We start from the raw sequence: 22,888 nt of genomic DNA on the forward strand, positions 1-22,888 counted from the left end.
CATATAACATGCTTACCTAACCACTTTGTCCATGTTGTTGTCAAATGGTAGAATGCTATCAACCTGTACTTAAGGTCCATAATTCCTTGGTCTGCACTTACTGGATTAACACATATGTGGTACATTGTGGTCACTTAGTGTTTGACAAAGGGGATGACTATACTCTTTCTGTCATTCACGTTGAGGCCATGGCTGTGGCACAAGTCGTGTGTTTGCAAGAGTCCCATTTGGAGGATGCGTGTGTTAGCTGTTGAGATGATTATGGTGTTCGGTCTGCAGTCACCTGCGACTTGCTGAGCCACAGTACTTCCATGTTGGCCTGTACCTATGACAAATATATAATGAACATGACAGCTCCTAGGGCTGTGCCTTGTGGGACACCACTTGTACCAGGTTGGAGGCTGACATGGCTCCAGCAATTCTACCATGTGTGTTCTGCCCTTGAGCCACTGTGCAATACCCGTAGTGACATAGGGGTTATTATGTACACTGGTGAGCTTCCCTAGAATGCACAAGTGGGGTATTGTATCCAAGGCTTATGCAAGGTCCAGGTAGGCTGTGTGGACCTCCTACCCCTTGACAGTGGCCTTGGTGACTGTTTCAAACAAAGCAAACAGGTTTGATAGGCAGGATTTGCCATTGACAAAGCCAAACTGTGTATGGTGACATGTCTGTAGGTCCACAATATCTAGATATGTGAGGTTCATGATGATCCTTGCCATAGCTTTGCAGACAAAGCTAGTCAGGCATATGGGGCGAGTAGTGTCCAGGATCCGTGACAGCACCACCTGCATGTTGAGGGACCACTGTTGCTGTATGCCACTCTCTGGACACATATCGTGTATTAAGGCTGGGATTGAACAGTGGTGTTATGTCTGGGTGTAGCTCTTCTTGTGCTTCATGTAGGACACAGCCTGGGACACTGTCTGGTCCCATTGATGCAGTGTTTATTGCTTTGGGAAGGGCATCTCTTACCTGAGCATCTGTGATGTCAGGGGGGGAAGCACTGTGCTGCAAGACATATGTTCCCTTTTGGTGTGGTGGGGAGAGAAGGCAGCATTGAACCTGTCCACTAGGATGATGGCAATGTCTGTGTGTTTTATATTTTGTGTGACATATTGTATTACCTCTGAGCATATCTGGGTAGTACCACTCAGGTTACTAACATAACTACAGGCAGCCTTGTGATTATCCTCAGTGGCTTGTGGAATCCTCTCTCAAAGATGGCCTTAGACAATCATATGGGTGCTTGTAGTTGTCATCCAATACTCATCAGTGGTGCCTTCACATTTTGGGAGGTTGTTGTATCATGTAGTGGCACCATCCTTCTATTGTATAGTGTGTTTATGGCTGGTGTCCGGCGCCCAGGACATCTGCCTTTGGAGAATTGGGTCATGCTTTCATATGTGGCTTCATGATCCATGCATTCCTGAATGTGTCCACAGAATGACTCTATACAGGTATCTGCAGTCTGGTCCATATTTTCAACAGGCCTTGGGCCTTTGAAGGTTTCCACATCATTTATGAGGGGTGTGCACTTGCTTGACATGAGCTGTTGACAGACGTGCCGCCCTCCAGACAGAGCAAGGGGAGGGTCACAGTCAGCTACCTGTTGGGACGTACCTCCCTGGACCACATGGAAAGAGACACAGAGGAGCTCTTACAGCACCCTCTCAAACTCAGGTCTCCCACACAGCCTTCATGCTGACACAGGAGAGTTTAGATTACTCTGCAAACACCATCATACTGGGTGATGCCAGCTACCCAAACATAGACTGTGAACATTACACAAGCCACAATACCCAAGCTCTAAGGTTCCCATTGATCGGACATTTTTTGGCTATGGAACAGGTAACCAACCTTCCCACAAGAGGGGCAGATAAAGTAGAGCTGATCTTTACAAACATGAGTACAAACTGCTCACCACTGGGAGTATATCCCTCATTGTTGCAATCAAACCATATACTAATCACACTGGAGTTCTGGATCCCCCACATATGCAAACCTCCAACACATCGATGTGTGTGTGTGGGAAATGTCCCTATTAGCAACCGTGACAGTATGGTACAGGATGCAGATCCCCCTTTTGAAACAGTGATGATGTCAGGACTGTATAACTATATCACCTGTAGTAAAATCCTTAAGTAATTTGCATAGCGCGCTCTGCTAATGCGTCTTTCTTCAGTGTCATAACGTAGTTCGGTAGGGGTTTGAATCCTGCAAAGGGAATGTATGTGTGTTAGTATGAGTGTGGTTTATGTGTGTGCACTATGCTGGGAGGGTTAACTGCCTTTTGCCAACTGGGAGAACACACTACAGGGTGCACATCCCTCCTCCTACACACAGATGATGTCAGCACCCTCTAAGTACAGCATTAGTAAAGATTTCTCCAACTACTGCAAATAGCACACTCTGCTAATGTGTCTGTTTCTACTGTCATTGCACAGTTAGGTATGGGTTTGAATCTTGCAAATGGAAAGTATGTGTTTTACTGTTGGTGGGGTTAGTGTGTGTGCACAATGATGGGGTGGGATGTGGCTTTTGCCACATGGGGCTATGCACTGCAGGGTGGTCATTACCCTTAACAAACAGTGATGTTGATAGCACCCTATACAAACAAAACTACAAAACAGAAGGTGGTGGTACTGATAACACATGTAAGGTAACACTTCTTCAAGTAATGTCCACAAAACGGAGTAGGATAATCAAACAATTCTTTTATTCTATACAGACAACATGACAACAGACAACTAACTGCCAGTACTCAGTATAGTGTTACATGCTACTGTAACACGCACATGTACCCGAATATACCTAGATAGTGTTCTGAAGCCTGAATGTGGCAAGTGTGTGGATGTGGGATGTGTCTGTGTGTGCATTTCCGTATGGGAAACATGTTTGCTGTGGCAATCAGGGTACTACAGTACCTGATGCACATTACATCTTCCAACTGATGAGGTTTCCTGAACCCTGTGAGTACAGGTAGAGAAGGGGATGCCAGTAGTAAACAGCATAGTGCACTTCTGAAATGTGTACCTGTCATGTATCAACAGCTACTCATGTAGGGTGATAAATAATGGGAATGGCAGGTGAGCGTGTGCATGTGTGTGGGTAGCAGGGTGTGTATAAATGCATGTGTGACAGAACAGATACATGTAGCTGAATCTACATAACAGCACAAGATGCATTGCCATAGTCAATGTTAGCATGTGATGGTGTGCAGCTGGTACACTTTGTTAAGTAGTATGGGTGCAGATAACAATTGAGGACATTCATACAGTTACTGCAGCAGGACTGCTGGGATATACACATTTATACTGCAACAGTCAACAGTTACCAACATGTTACTACTTATACACATCTATGTAGTCACCCTGTGCATCAGCAACGTGTTTACCTTTACCTGCACCGATGTTGTAGTATGCAGGAGGTGGCACAGTGTCATCATATGCACAGGGTGTGGGTTAGGTATGCCCAAGCCGCCACTGGTAACACCAATTGACATGTGTGTGCATGTGTGTTTGTGAGGGGCAGCAGTACAGGGTGGACCGTTGTTGGTGCAGTGTGTGTGTGTATGTGTTTGCCCTAGGTGTTAGGTTTCCAGGTTTCTGCATGCATGTAAGCACACAGTCCCACATAATGGCTGCCATGTACAGGGTTTTGTGGACAGCCACAGACTGCACCTGTCAGGTCATCCAGATCAGTGTCTGTGGGCACGGACACGGTACCTGTGCCTGGCAGGGGTGCTACGGGCCGTATCCGGTACTAACCCAGACTGGGTACTGTCATTGGAAGCAGGGGTCTGTTGACTGGGCACAGTTCCCTGTTGGGACTGTCCAGAGCCACGTGCACGTGGTCTCCTGGGGCATCTGGATGACAGCACAGACCCAGCATTGCTGGGGCTGGTGCTGGCACTTGAGGCGAGTGGGCCCGTTGTCCGCCGCGGCCACTGCCAGCTGGTGCTCTTGCTGGGATACGGCCACGTCGTCGCCGCAAACGCACACCATCGCCCTGGCCCATGGACATCTGCTTGTGGAGCAGCTGTTCTATGCCCCCACAACGTCTGTCAATGACATCTGTGAAGTTACGGATAGCATTCGCAACATCATGCATGCCGTCTGTCATGGCTATGCGACATGCTCTCAGCTCCCTCAGACCCTGTCTGGTGTACCTTTCCATACGTGCCTGTGCCTGCATGACAGTTCTAAACATAGTGGAGGTTGACATACCTCCTTGGGCACGCCGGCCAGAGGCAGTAATGACCACGGATGCCCCCACGAGAACCCATGGGCGACTGTCTGCGTGGTACCATTGGAGGCCTCTGCACATGGCTGCCTTGTGAGGATGCATGTACCACAGGTACCACATTACCCTGATCTATGCCCACTGCTGTCTGTCCATCACCTAGGGACAATGGTGACAAAGGATGTAACGGCAGGATGACTGTGCGCATTGACGGGGTTGAAAGCTGTGTACTGTCAATTGGCTGACCAATGGCGGACCCAGACACACCTTCCTGCACCATTACAGACATTTCATCATCATCAGTACCTGGGGCACAAGATTCAGGTTCCCTGCTGCAGGTCACCAGAGCAGCACCAGAACCTACGGGAGGAAAACATGGAACACAGATTACAGTCTCAATACATATTTGAAAGAGATTCCCTTCAATACTAATGCACACATTCAGAAATGGACACATGCACTCATGGACACTAACACACATGCACACTTGGGCACAGGCACACTTGCACACATGCACACCCCACAGTAAACACACACATCAGTACCGTGTTACACTACTCAATTTACTACCTGTCAATTACAGTTATTGTGAACACAGTCACCAGCATGTCTACTACAGAGTTACACTACTCTTCCTAGTTTTATAAATTGTTTTACAGATAATTTTAAAAAGACTCACCAGCATGTATGGCTTGCCTCATTGCTACATGGGAGGGACCTGGAAGTGTGAAGAGAGTAATGTCAGTGGGCACATGTGTGCCATTCATTTTGCACATGATACAGTACAGTAGTACACTAGTTCCCTTATACACATCAGCTGCACATCATGTCTGTATATATATCATGATGACAGATACATACCACATGCACACCTTATGCGTGCATGAAGTAACAGCGTACAGAACAGTCATATGTACATACCAGGAGTTAACTCTAATCTCACCCTTACCTCTCTTCAAACGTCAACTCAAACTGTACTTCCAAAACCACTGGCTTTGTTCTTCTTGGAGTCCAGGCTAACGCCCCTCTCCCTACCCTCTCTTCACCTTTAACCCCTCATTGTGCATAGAAACTAGCTTCTACCCTGTTTCTTTCACCTTGATGTCCTTCTATGCTCTGACCTACTTCTCCCATCCCTCCCACCTCCTCTTGACTGTCTTCCTTCTTTTCCTCACTTCCCTTCTTGACTCCTGCCTCTTCCATATCATTGTATCTGTCATACTCCTTCTACTTCTCTACCCTTCTGAGCCCTAACTATTATGTATATGGATTTTGCCTTATTGCATAACCATTATGCTTTAGGTAGGATTGCTTTGAAACCAACGGTACATTGTGTATGACTCTAAACTGTTTGACTTCCTTACATGTATGTTGATTTAATTAACAGGCTGGTGTACAATTCTATTATGTTGGCTGTCTGTATTGACAACTTGTCTGTCTGCCTTTATTACGTTATGTGTGGAGCTTTTCTCCACAGGCCTCTACTGAAAATGAACTTATATCCAGCTAGACTATCTGGGTCAACAAATGTAAAAGTAATAACAATAAATGAATATGGCATCTTACCTGCACGCTCGCTGTCTTGCTGCTGTGTGGATCCAACCTCCATCAGGATGCATGATGGTTGCTGTTGTTCTGGGGCTGGATCCACAACACTTAGCAGTAGCCCCTCCTGTCTGGTGAGGGGGGATGTGTGGCCACCCCCCCACCTGTGGCAGCCTGTTGCCTGCGGATATCTGCAGCACGCTGGCGGACATTTCTTATCAAATCACTGCAGTGATGTCTCACCTGCTCATATGTCCTATCATGCATGCCAACATCATTTATCCTGCTAACAAGGTTTTACCACAGTGCAGACCTCTCCTGCTGATTCTGGGTGGTGCGTGAGAACAGGATGGCATAGTCACGCACCAGGCTCTGGTGGATCACGTCATCCTCTGCAGCAGAGTAGGCAGGATTCCTTTTAGGTGCCATGTCTATCTGGAAAGGTACACAAACAGGTTATCAGCATAGTATCTCAACAATACATGGTACACATTCTATACAGCGCGTGTTAACTTCTACTTATTACTGATTGGTTAAAACCTGATTACAGTGTAGCTATCATTCTATGTCATTTGTACTAAGTACTTGGCCTTCAGACCAGTTGTTTTACATTAGGGAGGTTGGTGGCAAGCACTGTGGTGGCAGGACACATATCTTTCATCCATTGAAGTTGGGAACTGCTGATTGTGGGCCCAGTGTACAAGTGTATTACTTCTGGTATGGGCAGTTGGCCTTCAGGCCAGTTATTTAACATTAACGAGGTTTGTGGTCTGCACTCATGTGTGACAATAGGCTGTACTCTGCCATTCATAGCTGGGGACATCTGGTTTCAGGTTTATAGTGCCTGCATATCTGAGCTGTATCTTACTGACATTGCTACACCTTGTTTGTTGTAGCAAACACTACATCCAGGCCTCCTGCATCTACCTTTGTTTATATGCTTGTTATCTGTTAGCTTGTTATTTCACTGGTATGCTACTTCCACATAGTACACATCTTTGCAACACATCTGTGACTCACTACTGTTATCTGCATTGCTTACTGTACGTACTTCCATGTTACACATGACAGCAAGTGACTGCTTGTCATTGTTGCATTTACTTCATTGTGACACATTGCACTTAGGTTACCTGGCATTTGCTCACTGACGCTTTTATATCAGTCAGCAGTTGTAGGTAATGTCAGTACACCCTCACTCCCCACTGGACCTTGTTTTCAATCATTAGTGATTACAGAGTTCACAATAGTATTCTAGCATGTCCAGAGGTCAGTTGTCAGTTCCCTCCTCAGTCCAGCTGGTGAGTGTGGTACTCCAGAGACAATGTTAGAACAGATGCATGTACACAGACAACCCCTCCTCCTAACAACAAATTCAAACTCATGTGAGTGATGCAACCATATACCAGACTGGAGGCTAGGCTCTGTCTACTCAATACCGCCATAACCAGTCACGTGGCAAAGGGGATCACTCACTACACTTCCAGTCTCACGTAGACCTACCACAACAGCGGACCTAACACATGATCACACATGATCATACTTGTAGGCTCAGACCACAGCTCTGCCTATGCAGCAGAGACCTCCTAAGCAGACATCCAGGCAACCACTACCACATAAGCGAACATGTGCAACACATATCACACAAAGCCAATGTGCTGAACACTCACAGCCATTAACAGTTAACAACACACCTCATACACCTGTACTAAGTGCCTCTATCATCAGGCACACTCACATCACGTTCACCAGGCTTAACGAGGTGAGGGTCACGGTGTGCAGCCTGTCAGGCACTATGACCTGCCACATAACACAAACAGTCAGGTAACCCCAAGGCAGGTACAGGTATGACTCAGTCAATGTCCATGCTGCTGTGAATGGCCTGACACATTCCTCCCTGGACTACATGACATGAGACATTACAGAGCTCTCTGAGCACGTAGCCGAGACAGTTTGACCCTGACCTTGAGTAGCATCCTACCTCACCTAGAACAATGCCACAATATCAAGGCACGATGATCCCTTCCAACAATTGACTGACATACTGGTGTCATTCACAGGTGTGCCAATGCCTGCCATCTTGGGGTGGTATGCTTTGCTAGGGACAGCTTGCACCTGTCACCACAGTCCTATTGACATTTGGCGGAGCCTCCTGCTACACCCATAGTGCCTGTATTAGGCAAGGCTCATAAGGCAAACCCACATCCATTTGTATCACAAAGGATGAGGAAGTAAGAGTGATGCTACTCAACACTGGACATCTAGACCCAAGGATGCACGCACCCAAAACCCTACCTAGCATTCTGGACATCGATATCTGTGCAGTAACATGAACCTGTTTCAGGTTTCACAGGAGCACACCAGTACTACCACGTTATAGCTGTTACCATTCTTGTCGGCCACAACACTTGAACAAGGGAGGGGAGTATCAGTATTCAATGCAGATTCCCAGGCCTCCACATTGGTGGCATAGTACAACATAGGTGTTAGGCCATTGAGTCCAGTAGTCGTAGTTGGCCACCTGGGCAAGAAACATGGTCGCGGTCTCTCATTTCTCTTCCACATGGCCAGCGTGGATTGACAGACATGTTATATAGCCCAGCTAATCATGACTGATTCACATGTATGGCAGGGAGGTCATTGTGCCTCTGTACTCATCCATCATGAGGCCTATAATTGCGTACAATGCACCTTTTGGGATGTACCTAACCAGACACCTACAGCAACTGGTACAGGACAACAGTACATCATCAAGGGGATGCAATGGCTCACACAGATGTCATATGCTGCCCAGGTAAAGTGAATCCAGCTGGACTCAGTGGCATACTGCCTGTTCAGAGGCAATCTGTGCATGCCATATACAGCCATGTCCTACCTAGCAGTAATGAACGTGATGCACCTCAGGCAATCAGAGTGCCATACAGCCACATGCTCAGGAGAGCTGGACCTCAGCACTGACATACATGGACATGCTGGAGGGGCATATTCCTAACCGAGAGGCTCCCTTCACTCTGTAATGAGCTCACACTACTGGTTAGGCAGAGTCCCTCATTGACTCTCTTCCATAGGAATCTGGATGAGTGGATGGAGATTATAGTTGTACCCCAGGTATCACTTCTATGTCGCTGTTAGACAGAGGCACAGTATACTAAAGTCGGACAAGGGCATAGCAGCATAACTTGTGATTGGGTGGCAAAAGACAAACACATTCTACTAGGCTTACCAATGCCCTAGGGCAAATAGCCTAGTATGAACCTATGAACTGTTCATTCTCAACTGTTCGAGCTCATTACAGAGTGAAGGGAGCCTCTCAGTTAGGAATTTGCCCCTCCAGCATGTCCATGTATGTTCTATTCAGTCGCTTACTGCTTGCTCAGAGGTGACCTTTGCCCAACATACAAGGCCATGTCAAACCCAGATTTGATGAATATGCTTCACCTAAAAAAATCTAGATCCATCAGAGCCACAAGAGGTGGAGACTTAAACCTCGACACGGCTATTAATAGGACATGCTGGAGGGATAGATTCATGACCCAAAGACTCCATATGCTGTGGAACAAAATCACGGTATATGTGAGGCAGAGCACCTCGCTGGCCTTGTTCAAGAGAAATCTTGACCAATGGATGGGAGATCGCAGATATACCCCAGGGATTACCTCAGTGTCACTGCTCGACAGAGGCACAGCAAAATAATGGGTATGGTTCCCCATACTAAAGGGGTGGCGTAAGCCACAAAACGATGGGCTAGGCTTGTAAATGCCCTCGGGCAGATAGCCTAGTATGAACCTATGAACATGTGTGTACTGCTATAGTACATCTGCCATATGTTGCATGTGTGTGTGTTGTGGGGGATGCACAGGTAATGGCCATATACGTCTGCACAGGTGACACATCTGACACATTCTGGGTGTTCATCCATACATACTGGATGTGTGCTGCCATCCAACCCTGTGATGTGGACACACATTACTCAGCCTGGATATACATATCTGAACAACACCACAAGCACAGTACACTACCTTGCTATGTATGCATGTTATTACACAGTTATTCAGTAGTTATGACAGTGATGCTATCCATGCAGCCCACTGGGCCAGTGGAAGCCACAACACACACCACCAGCACCTTTGCATATGCTTACCACAGACATCCTACATACTGCATGTACTGTGCACACAGTTATCTAACCCAGAACAACTGCACACCACTTATTAATCCTGTCCAGTGGACTACAGATACAGGCATATTGTATAACAATAGTACAAGGCTACTGCAGCACAGGGCAGATTCACATGACGGGAAGGCATCTGTTGTCTGCAGTGTTAAGATGCTTCACATTCACCAAATGCACAGATATTGCCAACATTGTTGCAGACAGTTTAGGTGCAGGTACCCCCCCCCATTGTCCTACACACGTGTTATTAGTTATCCCAGATGACTGTAACCTCCCTATCCTCTCACATGTCCAGGTGAGAGCCACCCTCATCATTGCAGAACACATATCATCACTGTTACAAAATGGTATCCCTGGATGTGTGCTACATTCACCCCTGGAGGACATAGCACCACATGACAGACTGATATTAATCCCTGGCCATACTACAGGATATGTACCTGAACAGTGCCATACATACACAGTGGTCCCACACCAATGAGGAGGAACCTCTACTGACCCTGGGAACTACTGCATCATATGCACAACTGGCCTTGTGTTCTAAGCTATGGAAGTGTTAGTTATGGCCCACATGTACAACAATATTACATATGTTTATATTTCATGACTATCTACACACAGCCTATCTCATGGACATACCTATAGATAGTGAACTATGATACATTTGGAGGTGTCACAGTATACACAGGATTAACCTGCTACTTTGCATTACCTGTGTTTGTGGCAGCTGTTGGTGTGTCACTGGTGCTGCTTGAAGTTTGTTGCTGCTGCTGCTGGTTTTGCTGCTGGCTGTCTTTATTTCTGTTTTGTTCTCTCTCTGTCTCTCTCTCTCTTTCTCTGTCGGTTTTGTGCAATGAATGTATTGCATGAGTGTAGTGTGGGTACTCATTGCTTTTGTAGGTATCTGCATAGGTCCATGTGATGGCCTCTGCACCAATTGTAAGGCAGCATTTGCTAATTGCATGCAGCTGGGTGTGTACTGATTGCATGTCTCACTGTGATTTCAGGACACTGCTATAAAAGGGTATGTGAGATAGGCGTTGCCCTTTCAGATTGTAGGGCGTGGACCATGCTGGTATGCTGTTGACAGTGTTTTGTGAGTGTGAAGGTTAGTACATCTACCATGCTTCATGCTGTGTTGTAGATTCAGGTTGCTGCATTTATCTTGCCTGTTCCCTATAGTGAGTGTGTATGCATACTGACACCTACAACTATATGTCATATGTATTGCTATATAAATATATATATATATCTGTGTACATATACATACTTTCATATATGTACATTAGTTGACATTATTGGGTACAAGCTAACAATTAGCAGGGCTGTTTCTGTTAACACTACACTAGTATGGGTACCCAGTAATTAGGACTATAAAAGTCTGCATGACATGCTTTGGGTAGTAGACATACTATATTGCCTTTATCTTCATTCCTACTATTACATGTTCCACTTATTTAGCACTATATTCCTGTATGAGAGTCATGGCTTAGTGGTAGGTCATACAGACTAGTGTTACAATGGTCTTGTGGTAGGGCCTACTAGTATGCTCATATTCTGCTTTTGAGTTGAGTATAGGGCCTATCAATCAAAGTGCTGGAGGCACCTTTAAGCAGTTAAAGGGCTTAGTAGGTCTCACAGGAGCCAGGCTGTGTTGCAGATTCTGGTTGCTGCATATATCTTCACTGTTTCCTGTAGTGAGTGTGTATGGCTACTGAGACCTACAACTATATTTCATATGTATTAATATATATTTATATATATGTATGTGTAGATAAACATACCTTCACATATGTACATTACCTTACGTTACTATGTACAAGCTAACAGGTAGCAGGGCTGTTTCTGTTCACACTGAACTAGTATGGGAATCCAGTAATTTGGCCATTAAAACTCTACCTGACATGCTTTGGATAGTACATCTCCTATATTGCCTTTATACTGATTCCTACTATTACATGTTATATTTATTTTAGCACTGTGCTTTTGCAAAGCAGGCATGGCTTAGTGGTAGGTCATACAGACTAATGTTACCAAGGTCCTGGGTTCGAGACTGACAGTGGGAATTTTTTACTTTGCAAACTTTCAAACTGAGTACAGGACTTGTCAATCAAAGTGCTGAGGCCACCTTTAAGCAGTTAGAAGGGTAAGTAGGTCACACAGGGGTCAGGCTGTGTTGCAGATTCAGGTTGCTGCAATTATGTTCACTGTTTCCTGTAGTGAGTGTGTATGGCTACTGAGACCTACGACTATATTTCATATGTATTAATATATATTTATATATATGTATGTGTAAATATACATACCTTCACATATGTACATTACCTTACATTATTATGTACAAGCTAACAGGTAGCAGGGCTGTTTCTGTTCACACTGAACTAGTATGGGAATCCAGTAATTTGGCCATTAAAACTCTACCTGACATGCTTTAGATAGTACATCTCCTATATTGCCTTTATACTGATTCCTACTATTACATGTTATATTTATTTTAGCACTGTGCTGTTGTAAAGCAGGCATGGCTTAGTGGTAGGTCATACAGACTAATGTTGCCAAGGTCCTGGGTTCAAGACTGACAGTGGGAATTTATTTTTCTTAGCAAACTTTCAAACTGAGTACAGGACCTGTCAATCAAAGTGCCATAAAGGCACTTTTAAGCACTTTAAACCAGGTCTGCTCGTTTATGGCGGAGCTCACGCATGCACTGGCGGTGAGCTCCGCTAACACAAGCTTACACCCGCTAATTTCTTTGAAAGAAAAGAAAAGGGGTGACAGGAAAGTGGTGAAAAGGGGTCACAAAGAGGGTAAGACAGTAGGGAAACAAGCGTGGGATTTGCAGGAGGGATGTAGGTAAGGCCCATAGATGCCCATGTCTTTGGCAGCAACAGCTGTGCATTTCCATGTATTTTGGTGAGACATTGGAAACCTTTCACCCCTGAGAGAGGTGTCAGGACAACATTAATAGTTGTTGTAGAGCCAATTGTAATTAACTGTTTCAATGTCAAGCAGACATGTGTGCGACATGGACAGCTATGTATGGGGCGTAATTTTTTTGTGGGTACAGAGTGCCCTTTTTTTTTTTTTTCAGGTGAGAGTGGTATGTCAGGTGAAGGAAGTCGGTATAGCTGGGGAGGTAGGTTGGGTAGGTTAACAGACAAGACAGACAAGACGCATACAGGGGCTGTGTATGACACACGTGGGGGGGTTACACAATTGACGGGGACGGAGGTTGGGATTTCCAAGATGCATGAGCCCACAGATGGCATCAGTGGAACTGATATCCCCACCCATAGGCAGTTGCCACTGTTCCTTCACAGCCCAGGACAGGTCTGTGCTGGGGGCTGTGTAGGCAGGGCAACGGCCGGGGCCGTTAGCTGTGCCACTCAAGCCTCGAGCTGGCGTAGGGGCCCAAGAACAGTGTCTTGGATCTCCCTTCGCACCACAGACCGGACACCACGGAGGGTGAGTGGATGAACCCCTCCGGCCACACTTGCAGAGGGGGGACGGGCCCCATCCCCTGCAGCGCTTCCACCCGAAGGTGGCACAGGGCCACCGGAGAGGGGTCCGGCCTGGGCACTAGTGCCAGGTGCAGTCACCAGCTGAGGTGGGAGAGGTGGGTCCGCTGGGACCTGCCTTCCCAAGCGTTCTAGGTTTGTGAGTAGTTATGTTAGTTTGGGTTAGTGGCATTGTATTCCATTCAGATTAGTTGTAACAGCATGCATTGGTATTCCCATCAAACAAACACCCAGATATTAACACCATTGAACAAGGGGCATATCAATATCACATGCATTATTTGAACAGAAATACACAGTCAAACAACATGCAGGGTTGATTAATGGCAACAGGCCATCAGATTTGCAGGTATGAACAGGGCACATGCACGAACAGACATGCATATATTTTGAAACGGACAAATGTCCATGATTAATGAAATGTTCACATACCATTATTTAGTGGGTGTTGTTATATGGAATTATAGGGTTGGGCGGAGATAGAAAGTGATGACACATTCATATGTTACACATTGATTTACATTTATAATAGGTACACAATTAAGTTGAGGCTGATGTTTCAAAATAAATTTTATTTGACTGTCAAGCTACACCTGTTACAAATACATCACTATCCTACTTATTTTGAATTTGATCAGATACATCATCCTGCTACACTTTGATGACAGGACAGGGGACAACTATGGCTGTTTAGTCTGTCAGATAATCATTCATTCTATCTGCAAATTGTTTACTGTGATCACCATATACAGCATTTGGCTAGACATTCCAGATTCTGACACACTGAAATCAGTTTGGTATATTAAGTTGTACTTCCCACATGCATTTAGTTCTGTAGAAACACACTGGGGCTAATATATTCCAGGGTTATTACTACTTTATTTATTCATACATGACCCTTTCTGTCAGTCTCACACATCCTGCAAATTCACAGTTCAGGTTGCTACTTCTAGGCTTTGTTCACATGTTAGACTAGTGGTGATTCAAACACTTTCCAACAGCCTCACTTCTGTCATGATTCAGCATTTCAACAGGGGATATATCTCATATGTGACTACCTCAGATTCTGAAGCTGTACTCTTGAGACTACTGCAGGTTACACTATATTTAATTAATGGTGGGACATCTGTATTACAGCACTGTTTAATTCTATCAATTATATTTCCAGTTACACTTGCATACTGATGAACTTGTTGCAGCCATACCTGCAGACTTTCAAATCTTGCTTGCACATTATATTACTTTTAATCAATACACTGCAGTGTTCTGATACATGCTACAGTATAATATTTATTTACAAGTACTGGGTGGGGTTACTAACCTGCGGTGGCGCATCCGCACCAGCCTACGGGCATGCATCTCGCGATTCATAGAGCGGACACCTGCAGCTGTAATCTGAAAGAAGTAATATTGGACTACACATCTCCATGGTATCAGCTAGTTGAAATCCTTACATACATAAGTAAAATGTAACTTACTCAGTAGTGGGGCGTTGGGCATATCCCGGGCCTCCTGGATCCATTCGGACAACTGGTCTTGCTTGCGTCGCTTCAAGTCCGCATGGTGGTGACGGACCTGCTCACCAGTGCGTGGAATGCCAGTAGCACTGGTCAGATCACGAGCCAACTGCTCCCATGCCTCTGCCCTATATGCTCCCCATGAGACCTGGCCCTGCATGAGTTGGGCCTCGTGATGATGGACAAGGAGCCAGACCATGTATCTGGACTCCTCAATGCCCTACGCTGTGCTCGAAAGCAACGTCCCTCACCTACTCCACTCATTCTGACTGCAGCTCTGATCTACAGTCGTTTCTGCTGTGTATTCCGCCTATGGGGCTTATATATGCCGATTTTACCGCACATTTCTCTGATTGGCCGTTTGGAATTGTATCTACTTCACTGAAAATGCTTTATCATGCTCCATTCTGGATTTTATCCCATATATATGCTATTTCTGCATTTCTAGATATTGCTGTCATGGCTTAGTGGTTTAGTACCTTGACTCTAGTGCATGGTATCCTGGGTTCGAATCTGGCAACTGATTTTTGATTTTCCTGACAGAAATGAGTTGAGACCTGTCAATCAAACATGCCAAAAGCACTTTTAAGCATTTAAAACCAGGTCTGCGCTCGTTTGCGCGGAGCTAACGCATGCGCACTGGCAGTTAGCTTGTGGGAGCGCCGCGCAAACGGTGTGCGCTGGGATAAACCTTAATTGGCTAGTGACACACATGTTCAGCTAAGCACAGCTAGTTGCAAACAGTTTCAGTCTGTTAAACCGATGCCTAGCAACAGGCACGCAGTTTGCAGCTTTTTAAACACTACTCAGCTACGGGCACTCCGTCTCACAGCAGCTTAGCTATCAGTACATTTCTGACTATTTTTGTTATTGTGTTACTTCAGAATATATGCTCCGTTTCATTCCATTTTACAAAAGGGAATACATTTACATTTGTACAATACTGTCAGGGGGGGTTTTAGTGCTTATTTACAAAAAAAAAAAAAAAGGTTGTTGTGGGGGCTCGAACCCTGCCTGCCTACTCTTAGGCCGGCAACTCTACTGCTAAGCTATTACTTCTTGGCTTGCTTTGCATATTTAGTTCTTATATCCTTTTCCACTGATTGCTAACTGTGATTGCGCTAGTAGCACACCCGCGCACACGGGCGCACACAGTAGCAAACATTTACGGGGTTTAAAAAAAAAAAGGTTTTAATTTAATTTTATTACATCTCTTCACTTTATACAGTGATGGTCTATCGGGGCATGTGTTGTGTAGTGTGTTTATGCACATTTCCATGGCCTCTCTCGTGGCTGTTTACTTTCAGCCATTCTAGTCTTCCGGGGGCGTGTCCGCTTGCAGGGCTTAGCCTACTGACACGCCCCCTACTCTCTTACACGGACCGTGTAAGAGTTACTAGTGTGATTCAGCATGCCTCATGCACCTCATGCATATGCATGACATGCTGACATCACACAGTTTCACTGCAGCCTCCGTGTAAGAGTTATAACTCTTACACGGAGGCTTCGTGAATCTGGCCCAATATCTTTATATTCAATAAGGAATATTATTTGCAGCAAACGGGGGTGGCTATGGGAACCCCGGTAGCAAATACATATGCAAACATTGTTCTCTATGAATGGGAGAAGTCTTATGTTGGTAATGGAACTACCTTTTTGAATGAAAATATAGTTTTATATCAGAGATTCGTAGATGATTGCTTTCTTTTATGGAAAAGAACATCCAGTGAGTTACAAGACTATATTATATATTTGAATAATACTACTTCCTTTTCACACTTTAAGGCTGATTATTCTAAGACATTTGTCAATTTTCTGGATATTTCTTTAACTAAGGAGAACAATGTTATTAACACTTCTGTTTTTAAGAAGGAAGTTTCATCAGGAAGATATTTGCATGCGTCTAGTATGCATGCACCCCATATTTTTAGGGGTATAGTAGGGGGCAACTGGCAAGAGTTAGTAGGTTAAACACTGATAACGTTAAGTGTTTACAACAAATTGATGAGGCATGTGGAGACTTTAGAAGAAGTGGCTATCCAGAAGGTATGCTGGTAGAAGCTAGAGAACATGTAGTATCTAATAGGTATTCCATGTATTCATCTGTATTTTGAATACAAGTACAGATGTTGTTGCCCCAATGGACAAATTAAATAAAAGGTTAATGTAAGATTTATTATGTCTTACAATTCTCTTTCATATGCAGTCAGAACTATAATAAGGAAATATTGGAAGGTGCTATTAGCTCAGGAAGATATTAGATTAGTTGTAGGTGAAATCCTTTGTTCACATACAGAAATATGAGGACTATTAAGAATGTTCTAGCTTACAAAGATTTTGAATATGTGAATGCTACTTCCCTTAATGGACTAGGTAATGGCACCTTTAGTTGTTATAATTGTAGTTGCTGTAGTGATATATACAAACAGAAAGCTGATTCTTCAGAATGTGGTAGTAGTTTTGTTCATCCTGTCACTAAGAAGATATTTACTTTTCAGTGTCATGCAACTTGTATGACAAGTAACATTGTCTATTTGGCAACATGTGAGGCATGCGCTTGTTTCTATGTCGGCAAGACGACTAGAAAACTTAAGGAACGCATCATAGAGCATAAATCAAGTATAAGGAGGGGAGTGGAGACTAATGCTCTATCTAAGCATATTTTAAATTGTGGCTCAACACACAGTTTCAAGTTTAGAGTAATAGAATGTGTTGTTAGCTCTATCAGGGGAGGGGACTTATGTAATCATTTAGATAATAAAGAATACGAGTGGATAGTAAGGCTAGCAGCTAATATATCCCCTGGATTAAATTTTGATGTTTCCTTAAAACCTGTTCTAATAAAAATACAACACACTAAGTTAAAATAACATAGGTAATGCATTTGCGTATATATGTGTGCATGTAAATATAAGTACACAAAAGTAAGCAAATATATGTATGTATGAATTTTATCTAATTTTACTTGTTTATGTTTTAAAATTATAAGTAATGTAATTATTTTAATGCATTAGTCACATGACCATGGCTGCGGGTCACGTGATGTATTGGGCGTGTATTTAATGTCTGATTTTAATGTACCTGTGTCTATCATTGAGAAAGGGTCTTGTACCTGAAAGCTTTGTGTTTGATAAAGGTGTGTGTTTTTTACCTCAACTTTTTCGTTGTGCTTTGTACCTTTGACTTTGCAGCAGTATATACTTGATGTCCAGATATTTGTCAGATGTACTGTTGCCAGGAAACCATAACTGTTGTGTATTTCTGAAAAAGCAGTGGGATGCTGTAAAGATATATGTCACTAACTAGAGGGAAGTGTGTGGGCTTAGGACCTTTGCTCCTCTGGTTAATATGTGTTAGGACAGACAGGAGTGTGTGAATGCATCAGCTGTGTGAGCTTATCTATTCCAGTATTTTTGTGATATCCCCATTTACATGGCTGTAAACATCCACTTTGTCAGGCTTAGTCCACACGTCTAGCACTAAGGAGTTCTGTGTATTCCTCTGGACTGACCAGATTGTGTCAGACTGTCCATTTCTATTGGTCATATCTCTGCTGTATTCCACAAGATCATAACTGTGATTTGTGTGGTACTCCACTATGATGATCTTAGGATGTCTGTCAGTAACTGATGGCATACATGTCAGTATCAGAAGTGACTTCCCACCCAACATGTCTGTTAACGCAACCCTTGTTACTGTGGCAACACTCTACATTTATACCTGCAATACTTACATCACATCCCATTGCACTAAGAGGTTGTGACTATTGGTGCTGAGGTATGATTCCACTACATGTTATGGACACACACACACACACACACACACACACACACACACACACACACACACACACACACACACACACACACACACACACACACACACACACACACACACTCTTACAGGTAAGGTGGCACAAAGATATTACATAGACCTCTCAATACCCAACAGTCAACATGCATGACATATGGCACTCAACAGCATGCACTGCAGTATACTCAATCCCTGTTACCAACATTATACATCTCTGTGATGCATGAATTGTGTTAGTAGGTGATGCCCCTTCCCCTGGAACACACTACACCCATGTACACAGTATTGCTGTGCACCTGTTCAGCACCCTGACATGTACTGTGCACCATACCTCACAAGTTTACACACCATTGTTGAATGCACATGTGTGTGGCAGTTATATTTGTCCTGTCACTCACGGTCCCTGTGTTTTTGTCTGATGCATACCTGGGATGATATGAGGACAGATGTCAATAGTGAATGCCTGACCTCTGATTTGCAGATCTCAACATCAGCAGTGCATGTATGAGCAATAAAATCCAATTACACTGACAACCTTCAAACTTACTGTGGCTATGAGGAGTGGACACACCCTTATCAACATGCCAGCCTCTTCCCTGATATGCAATGGAACCACAATACTGCATATGTTAACATTACACACACCTGATATGTGACATATGACCTGTGCAATCAAACGCAGTATCAAACAAATGTCTTAGGTGTGCACATACTGATTGAGATGCATACAATATGTGGGTTGCATAAGTGTTCACACCCTTAACACAATGGTCTGTTGCAGCACCTGTTAAGTGAACTACAGCAGTCACTATTCCTGGGAGGGGTATACTAGCATGGCCCATCATCACTTGCCATTATTTGGTCACTCCGCCCTACAAATGTCCCCCAACTATGCCGGATTGCAAGGTCAGCTCATGTGCACAGCCCTTGGAGGTCACACAGAGCCTTCACTATTGCTGTGCAGTCAGGGTTATGTCTGGCACAATTCATGACCTTGGCTGTGTTCAGATACAGCCATTCTTAGTGAGCTTTGGATGTATGCATCAGTTCACTGTTGTGTTTCAGGATGACACCCCTCCCCATCCTCAGCATTTTTGCAGATGCTTGACAACTATGGGTCACACATGAGTGTCATTTTGCAGTGTTTCAAATTCAGAACACCATGTCTACTGGCCTGGTTTCTGCTAATGAACAGCAAACCTACAGTTGTACACTGACACCAGCAAGGTACAGATGGGAATGGTGGGCCTGAGGTGGAGTGAGATGTTGCCTGTGCACCGCATGTATCATTATTAATACGGTCTGTAGGTTTCAGCCTTGGTCTCAGTACACCATTACACATTGCAACACATGCCTTTGGGAGACTTGTTATTATGCATATGCTACCTGTAGTGAGCCCTGGATGATATTTCCTGTGGAACAACTCTTCCATCTGATTACCCTAACCCATAGGCCACACTTATGCAAAGTCCAGGCAATTTTTGACACAGGTACTGCACAGTCAGTACTTGCTAGACATTTCTGCAAGTCCCTCAGTGTTGCTGCATGTTTCTGAGCAGCATCTGTGACCAGTATGAAACATGTGTTGTCATCTGTCTTGGATGGGAATCTGTTCATTTTCTACATTAATGCTGTCCCATACTTCATAGTCACATACATAATTGTCTGCACTGCTTGCCATAGTATATGCACTGGTGAGGTATGGATATGTCTCCCACTCCTGAGGGCTACCTTTTGGATATGGAATCCATTCCATGGTTTGTAAGATGTGTGCAAGCCATGGCTGCCTCTGTTGCAGGTGACTGGGCAAATGTCATGGACATACTTCTTGGACAACAGACCATTACTTGGAGTGACATTGAGGGCCTGTACTTGATGGAAGGTGCATACTCAAGAAAAGTGAATGTTGTCAGTACCTCAAAAGCTGTTTCCATGATATGTTATTTGGAGTGTGTGCACACATATGCTTCCAGTGTTTGTTAAGGTATTTATTCCCCATATTTGTTGTCCTAACAAAAGATTCCATATTACACATTCATTGTTCATGTTAGAATTACATTACAGATTGTAAAAGGTGTGAAATGTCGTATTGTGATATGCTATTGTGTAGCTCTGTAACAGTTGCCATTGTAATAGTGGTGTATACACTGTTGTAGCCACTGTATAAGGGTAATGTTTCAAACATGTCCCTATTGTAGGCCATTTGTCCCACCACTATGTTCCCATCTGTCCACACATCTTGCACTGAGAGGTTGTTAGGTATACTGCAGGACTCTTACATACACTTCAGATATGCCACCATGGTGACCACTGTGATGCAGTGCAGTTAACAGCAACAATAAGTGAACATGTGCAGCATGCATCATGGGTAGGTGTCTTAAACATGTGCATGGCAAATACCATGGCCATAACATGACCGGTGTATTGGCAAACCTGAACAAATAAAATCCATACTAACCAGCAACAGGCTGCTGCCCCAGAGGTACACCAGAGGGACCTACATAGTTGTGTGAGAGATGTAATATCAGTAGCCACACCTGTGGCATTGGTAGAGGGTGGGAGCAGCATTTCAGTACATCAACAGTACAAACCCACAATACTAGAGATTATGCACATCTGTTCATTACTACACTGCAGCAACAGACTATGTTATCTGACATATGCATGAAGATACTTTACAGATAAAGATGGATAAGAAACAATGATCTACTAATGTGCTCTGAGGCCTTACCTTCATGCTTCTTTTCCATTGTGTGGGTAGCACCCACCTCCACAATGCTATCATCAGGTTTCTGGCTTGGCTGGCGGGCAGGTGCCCCAAGTGCTCCTCAGCATGTGTCAGTGGGGGCTGGATGCCATGAGCCCCACCTGTGGCTAGCTGGCCCCTCCTAACTGGAGCAGCACACTGATGGGAATGGCAGTTGAGGTCAGTGCAATGATGTCACACCTGCTCATAACTGCAGTTATGCAGGCTGACATTGTTTACCATGTGGATGAGCTTGCAGTCCTCATATGCAGATCATGGGCTGTATGCCCAAAGAGGGTTCTTTGGTGATGCACAAGGTTGCTGATTACTATTTCATTCTCCTGTGGAGTATAAGCAGGGAGACAGTCCCGGGATATGGTACCTGGAAGACATAAACAGGAAAAAAAGGTCTGAGGACCTCATACTGTAAGGATATAACAGTTGTTAATTGACATCTCTCTCCCCCTCACCATATCTGCAACAATAATCTGAACACAGAAATCAATGGATATGTTTACACCAAACCTACTGTTGGGACATATATCCTATTGTGCAACAAATATTGAAATGTGTTTCCATTCATGTTCCATGTTGAAACACTATTACTTTTGGCCTATTGCTAACAATGTAACCTGCATGTCATTGTAATGGTCACAGTAGTTCCATATATGCAAGTGTTCTGTTTGCTATGCAGCTGTTCCAAATCTGGTGTTTTGGGTTAATGGGAATATCTATGTATGCTGTTATAACTAATCCTGGATTGTGTTGACTATTACTACCCACATATGCTCTAAAACTGCAACACGATAGCATGTTTGGGAAGGCTGTTCCCAGCAGAACCACCTCTCGCACCTCATCTGGCCATGGTACCAGGCCGCAGCCAATCTGGGACCCACCCCAGGATCTCCTCATCTGCTGGTCCTGCACTACCTTCAGGTGGAACCATCTCAGGGGATGGTGCTCGTCCTCCCCTTGGGAGTGCACACAGACAGGATGCTGTCACCTGAAGTCAGGCCCAGGTTCTGGTGCATAGGGAGCTCTGCAGAGAATTGGGGGATCTACTACACCAGATTGAGGCTCTCGTGATGCAATTAGAAGGTCAGCCTGCCCCTCCTGCTGAGCCCCTAGCACAGTCACCTTCAGAGCCATGAAGATGCAGAGGTGACTGCCCATGAGTGGGGACTTCAGTCCCACTGTTTCAATTTGGAGGCTCATGGGCTTCTATTTTCTAAACACCCCTCCCTGTCCAAGGTGATTACCCCCCACATGTGTCATATACCACCCCTGTATGCTGTCTTGTCTGTCTTCTGACCCAACCTACCTCCCCAAATAT

This window comes from Protopterus annectens, chromosome 1.part0 (assembly GCF_019279795.1).
Source record: "Protopterus annectens isolate FY-2018-M chromosome 1.part0, PAN1.0, whole genome shotgun sequence".
NCBI lineage: Eukaryota > Metazoa > Chordata > Ceratodontiformes > Protopteridae > Protopterus > Protopterus annectens.